The sequence below is a fragment of the Myodes glareolus genome, chromosome 15 (assembly GCF_982192425.1).
Source record: "Myodes glareolus chromosome 15, mMyoGla1.1, whole genome shotgun sequence".
Lineage (NCBI taxonomy): Eukaryota > Metazoa > Chordata > Mammalia > Rodentia > Cricetidae > Myodes > Myodes glareolus.
The window spans coordinates 29,286,917-29,293,057 of record NC_142040.1 but is presented as its reverse complement, the minus strand read 5'-3'; positions in this window follow the sequence as shown (position 1 = coordinate 29,293,057).

Genomic DNA, 6,141 nt, shown 5'->3' with positions numbered 1-6,141 from the left:
TCCCTTACCTCACAAAGACCCTTGTATCTCTGCTGTCCCTTCAGGCCTCCAGCCTTTTTCCTCCCCCTCCCTTCTGTCCCTCATTTTAATATTATCTGCTTTCAACTCACAGGTCCAGTCTCATTCCCTCCTAAGACAAGTCTACTTAAACCATGGGATTTTTTTCAAAAAAACTTTTGTCTTCATACCATAAACCTCCAAACCTGCCCTGTGGGACAAGAACTTCCCATGGTTAAAGTCTGGAACTTGTATTTAAACAAGTCAGCAGGCGACTCCAGGGCTTGCTAGAGAAGCCCCACTGACCCCTGACTGGCTGTCCTGCAGCAGAGAACACTCAACTGTGCGCAAGTGGCTCCTTTCCAGTGTCCTCAGATGTCCCACCTTGTGCATCACCTGAGGCCCCAACTCCACGACGGGGCTTTGTGCCCTTCCCAAGTTCACCTCAGGATTCTGGTTTACAGTAAAATAAGGATCTCTGTCTTGTATCATGTGCTATTCTTTGAGCAGGGCATGGGTCCTCTGCTGAATTATATATCCACCTAGGGAAAGGATGGGTGTTAAACCTACTGCGCACTCTATGCAGAATGACCCACACGGAGCCCTCACCCAGAGAAAGAGCAGCTTTGTGAACAGAGTCCCAGGTGATGGCAGAGCTAGCGATGTAATAATGCGTTGTCTCCCTCGATGTCCTTAAATTCCCGAGATGTGAATTCTCCTTTGCTCCCTGCAGTGAATATGGCCTGTCCTCTATAAGGACAGCTTCGTGGGTGTCCACCCTGGCTGAGTTTGGGCTGCAAAGCCTACACTTCGTTTAATGCTGCGCTGTCATCTTGCTGGCATCTTCAGTAATTGTTGAAATAATATATTCATGTGTTCACACTACATTGGGTCTCACAAGTTAAATAACTAGTTGGTCTTGGTGTTCTTCTCTCGACATTTTGCCTACAGCTACCTTGGAACTACATGTTGTCTTTTCGCATCCACACAGCAGCATTGTGGTTTGTTCTCCCCCATAGGGCTTCTTCCTGAAGCATCCTACAAGGATTTAAGGAAATCAAGGTTTAAAAAACACCAAATCAATGATATTGTCACCAAAGTCTGAAACACCAACAGCAGAAAGGCATGAAACAATTTTTTAAATTTTTTTATTAATTTATAAGTTTCCACTTCCGCCCCTCCTCCCAATACCCTCCCATTTCCCCCACTCCCTCTCCTCCTCCCTCTCCAGTCCTAAGAGCAGTCAGGGTTTCCTGCCCTATGGGAAGTTCAAGTTCCTCCCCCCTCCCTCCAGGTCTAGAAGGTGAGCATCCAAACTGACTAGGATCCCAAAAAGTCAGTACATGCAGACGAAACCAGTCCCAGTGCCATTATCAATGGCTTCTCAGTCAGCCCCCCTGTCAGCCACATTCAGAGAATCTGGTTTGATCACATGCTCCTTCAGTCCCAGTCCAGCTGGCCTTGGTGAACTCTCATTAGATCAGTCCCCTTGTATCAGTGGGTGAACGCACTCCCCACAGTCCTGTCTTTCTTATAAAACAATTTTTTAAATTTGTTTTTTATTGAGTTATGTATTTTTCTCCGCATCCCCCCTTCACTTCCTCTCCCCTCCTCTTCAACCCTCTCCCATGGTCTCCATGCCCCCAATTTACTCAGGAGTTCTTGTCTTTTTCTTCTTCCCACAAAGATTAGATTCATGTATGTCTCTCTTAGGGTCCTCTTTGTTGTCAAGGTTCTCTAGGATTGTGAATTGTAGGCTGGTTTTTCTTTGTTTTATAGCATAAGACAATTTTTAAAACAAGACACAAAACTTTCTCTTACTTCACCAAACAGAACAACAGAACAAAGCAGTTTCCCTCAGAAGACGTCAGGCAACATTTACAGGATATACCTACAGGATAGTTCCCAACAGACAGATACCATACAAAGGACACATAACTTTTAAAATAACCATCCATATCCACCCATCATGCATGACAAACTAAACAAATGAAGTTAAAGGGGTGGTGCTTTTAATAATAATAACTAGATATGTTTACACAGTTTAGAAAAATGAAAGCTTGCGAAACTGTCTCCTCACTCATACATTCACTGAAATGAAAACTTGGGCCAAGAGAGATGGGTTATCAGTTAAGAGCACTAGCTGCTCTTCTGAAGGTTCAGAGTTCAATTCCCAGCACTTAAATGACAGCTCCCAACTATCTATACTGGAACTTGATATCATCTTCTGATGTGCAGATATACATGTAGACAAAACTCTTGTATACATAAAAGACACGCATAAATAAATCTTTGATCAGTAGTGGTATCACATGCCTTTAGTCCCAGCACTCAGGAGGCAGAGGCAGGCAGATCTCTGAATTCGAGGCCAACCTGGTCTATAGAGTGAGTTCCAGGACAGCCAGGGCTGCACAGAGAAACCTTGTCTTGAAATCCCTGCCCTCTCCCAAAAGAAATGAAAACTCAAGACACATAATCAGAGTCACATTAGAACTTAATTAATAGATAAAGTTAATAGATAAAAATACTGAGATATTAGCTACAGTTAGTGAAAATGTCTGTACCCTGGTAAGTCTCTCTGCTGAAACAACAATCCAAATCAGATCAAATCAAACAGAATTAGAAAAAAGCCCAGTTTTAATGGCTACAACACTCCCGGATGAGTTTCCAGCCCCCCAGAGAGGAGATGGGAAAGCAAGACTGGAAAATCACAAGTCTGTTTTTTGTGGGGCAGTTTAAATACCTTGTGGGGCAGTTTCAATACCCTGTGGGCTTGGTTCTTGAGCATCTCTGGGGGAGGGGGTCATCATTTGCTGGGCTTTCTGAGACACAGCAGAGTTTGGAGAGAGATGGGGGAGGGGGCTTGAAATGGGGCTTCCACCCAAACATTCCAGAGTCTTCGGGTCTATGGACGCCAGGGGCTGAGGTGAAGCTTCCATCCCAACAATTAGGAAAAACCCATCAAAATGACATAGTATGAACCACAGAGAAAGTATTTGCAGAAACTTACAAAAGAAAACTCATGTTAGATTTGAACTAGGATTTTCGGGCAGTTTGTTTTTCTCTCTCTCTCCTAAGGAAATATCAAGTACCTATCAAGGGTCTGCCCAAGTCTCTGAGTTTTTCTTTTCCAAAAGCGGTTTCCAAAAACCTGAAGCAATGGGGGCGGGGCACATTTCACGTTATGGAGGCGTCAGTGAAACCAATGCTCTTGTTGATGATGCTGAGGCTGCCTGCCTCTCTGCTCCCTCCTCCTCCACTGCCGCCTCCACCCCCTCCTTTCCTTCTTTAGTAAGAGCTTACTATAGCTCATCTAACACTGTCATAACACAAGACAGACACAGTATCATGGCTTTAAACAAACTAAACACTTAACACTAAGCACAGGCTATTGTTTGACTGTATTTTTTAAAAGACAAATCTCACTATCCAAAGACTTAGAAAGAATTGAACAAAAATAGGGAAACGGAAGAAAAGCTCAGAGGGAGACGGAAAAGGAGTTCATCGTTTTTAATCAACAAAGGTAGAAAACAAAATAAACTTCCAAAGGAGACTTGACAGTGAAACTTTCAGTTAGGTCGTAAGATCACCTTATCTACAAATATGTGTATTGATCTTGATCATCCTAAAAACAGAGACTCTACATGTAACATTGCAACTTTGGGAATGATAGTTTCATTGCAGACAAAAGTTGACAGAGAGCAAAAGTAATTTTTGTAATAAAATTTAATGATCTATTTATTTTTTTTCTTTAATGTTTTGTCTGCATGCTCTTCTATGTGAGGGTGGTGAATTCCCTGGAATTGGAGTTAGGGACAGTTGAGAACTGCCCTGTATCTCTGTCTCTGACTGTGAGCCGCTCTTTTTAGTTTAGCTTAGAGAGACAAGTAAATGACCCCTGCGGCTAACCCAGGGACTCCGCCCTCACCTTCATTCACTTGCAGACTAAAATTTCTTCACCTGGTGCTCTAATTTTTTTAGACCCTCTGTCCCCAATTTTCTCTAAATATGTTAGTAGAGAAGCTGGTTTTAGGTCTGCCTGAAAAAGATTCCTGAAGAGTCAGAGCAAATCTCCACCCTTTAAGGAATTTTCCCCAGAGAACAAAGAAATATCTAGTACGGGATGTTTTACCCCCCATCTATTTTCCCACCCCAACCCCATTACCTCCCACTTTGAACATGGGGACTGAATATAGATTCCATTTTTCCATGCTGGGACTATGTCCTCTACCAAAGGCTCGCTCTCAGTTTCCTTTAGCTGAGGGTAGCTAGGCCTGAAAGCCCCAAGAACAAACCTGCTCTGGTAGTAACCTTTCCTCCCACCCCCACCCCCACTAAACTGGTCCTGAGCTTCCTTCTGATTCCTGTTTTCAGATTCCCAAATTAAGGAAACTAAGGGACAGGGGAAGGGACCACTAAGAACATATTTCATATTTTGATACTAAAATCCGTTGCTTACAACACAGTGCAATATCTCCTAGTAACTGTTTCAAAGTAAACATCAACCCGTCTCTGCATCTCCACTACGTGAGCATTTTAAATGAGCAAAGGCAGACAAACACATCTCTGTATACAGGTGAATCCCGAAGTTAATCTTTTAATTATACACTTTAACTTTGTTTGAGCAGTTAATGAGATAAGTTTAGTTATCCTAGGTTTTATCACTTCTAAATTTTGTAATCATATTTTTTCTCTCAACCCAAGTTTTCGTGCTAAGCATGTGAGACCACCAGACCCCAAGGTTTTTTTTGGTTTTTTTTACTATTATTATTATTAATAATAATAATTTATAAAAATTTTCACTTCCTCCCCTGCTACCAATACCCTCCCACTCTCCCCACTCCCTCTCCTCCTCCCTCTCCAGTCCTAAGAGCAGTCAGAGTTTCCTGTCCTGTGGGAAGTTCAAATTCCTCCCCCCTCCCTCCAGGTCTAGGAAGGTGATCATCCAAACAGACAAGGATCCCAAAAAGTCAGTACATGCAGACAAAACCAGTCCCAGTGCCATTATCAATGGCTTCTCAGTCAGTCCCCATGTCAGCCACATTCAGAGAATCCGGTTTGATCACATGCTCCTTCAGTCCCAGTCCAGCTGGCTTGGTGGGCTCTCATTAGATCAGTCCCCTTGTATCAGTGGGTGATTACCCCCCTCGCGGTCCTGGCTTCCTTGTTCATGTTCTCCCTCCTTCTGCTCCTCATTTGGACCTTGAGGGCTCAGTCCAGTGCTCCAATGTGGGTCTCTGTCTCAATCTCCATCTATCGTCGGATGAAGGTTCCCTCTGATCCTGACTTCCTTGCTCACGTTCTCCCTCCTTCTGCTTCTCATTTGAACCTAGGGAGTTAAGTCCTTTGTTCCAATGTGGGTCGCTGTCTCTATCCCCATCCATCGCCAGATGAAGGTTCTATGGTGATATGCAAAATATTCATCAGTATGGTTATGGGCCAAGGCCAGCCTAGGCACCCACTCCTCTGCTGCCCAGGGAACAATCTGGGGACCTCTCCTTGGACCTGGAAACCCCTCTAGAATCAAGTCTCTTGCAAACCCTAAAATGGTTCCCTTAGTTGAGATATATACTTCCCTGCTCCCATATTCATCCTTCCTCCCTCCCCCCATCCCATTCCCCCAAGCTATCCCCCATCCTCCCCTTCTCCCTTCTCTCTAAGCATCTCTCCTTACTTCCACATCCCACCCCCCGTGCACCCAAGTTTGCCTGGCAATCTTGTCTACTTCCAATATCCAAAAGGATAACTATATGATTTTCTTCAGGTTCACCTTCTTATTTAGCTTCTCTAGGATCACGAATTATAGACTCAAAGACCTTTAACTATGGCTAGAATCCACTTATGAGTGAGTACATACCATATTCCTCTTTTTGGGTCTGGGTTACCTCACTCAGTAAAGCGTTTTCTATTTCCATCCATTTGCATGCAAAATTCAAGATGTCATTGTTTTTTACTGCTGAGTAAAACTCTAATGTGTATATGTTCCACACCTTCTTTAACCATTCTTCTATTGAGGGGCACCTACATTGTTTCCAGGTTCTGGCTATTACAAATAGTGCAGCTATGAACGTAGTTAAAGAAAAACATGATAGGGCATGTAGTATGATAGGGCATCTCTTGGGTATATTCCCAAGAGTGGAATTG